Source organism: Bison bison, unplaced genomic scaffold (assembly GCF_000754665.1).
Source record: "Bison bison bison isolate TAMUID 2011002044 unplaced genomic scaffold, Bison_UMD1.0 scf7180017864180, whole genome shotgun sequence".
Classification (NCBI taxonomy): domain Eukaryota; kingdom Metazoa; phylum Chordata; class Mammalia; order Artiodactyla; family Bovidae; genus Bison; species Bison bison.
This window is the reverse complement of record NW_011494752.1, coordinates 5,652,882-5,653,717: the sequence shown is the minus strand read 5'-3', so window position 1 is coordinate 5,653,717 and position 836 is coordinate 5,652,882.

The following is an 836-nucleotide window of genomic DNA, read 5'->3' as shown; positions in this document are numbered from 1 at the left end:
TAAAGTTAAAAAAAAAAAAAAAACTAGGAATGTTCAGGCCTGCTCACTGTTCTTTTTATTTTATTTTTTTTTTTTTGTTCTCAGGAAAGGGAAAGAAAGAAACTCATTCTTCTCTTTTTCTTTCCACTGCAACACTCCACTTTCCCAGCCTTCCTCTGGGCTCTCAGATCCAGGGTTGCATTAAGATAGCTCCTGCCTAGCTCTACTTCGGGTCCTCTGTGAACCCTCCCTGTGGGCAGCTGCCAGGAAGAAGGAGGCAGCATCAAAAATTGAGGCAAGGCCAGTAAAATCATGTTTCTGGTTTTACATTTTATATTGAGAAAATCTAGATGATGTAAGACAAATTTTAATGATGTACATGCAGAGTTGTATAGCATTGTGAAGAAAAACAAGAAAAAGATTAAAAAGAAAAGAAAACAATATTAATAGTTGTTTCTGGATGGTGTAATAAAGTTGATTTATATTTTTATGAGTTCAGTTCAGTCCCTCAGTCATGTCTGACTCTTTGCGACCCCATGAACTGCAGCATGCCAGGCCTCCCTGTCCATCACCAGCTCCCGGAGTTTAACCAGACTCATGTCCATTGAGTTGGTGATGCCATCCAACCATCTCATCCTCTGTCATCCCCTTCTCCTCTTACCTTCAATCTTTCCCAGCATCAGGGTCTTTTCAAATGAATCAGTTCTTCACAGCAGGTGGCCAAAGTATTGGAGTTTCAGCTTCAGCATCAGTCCTTCCAATGAACACTCAGAACTGATCTCCTTTAGAATGGACTGGTTGGATCTCCTTGCAGTCCAAGGGACTCTCAAAAGTCTTCTCCAACACCATAGTTCAAA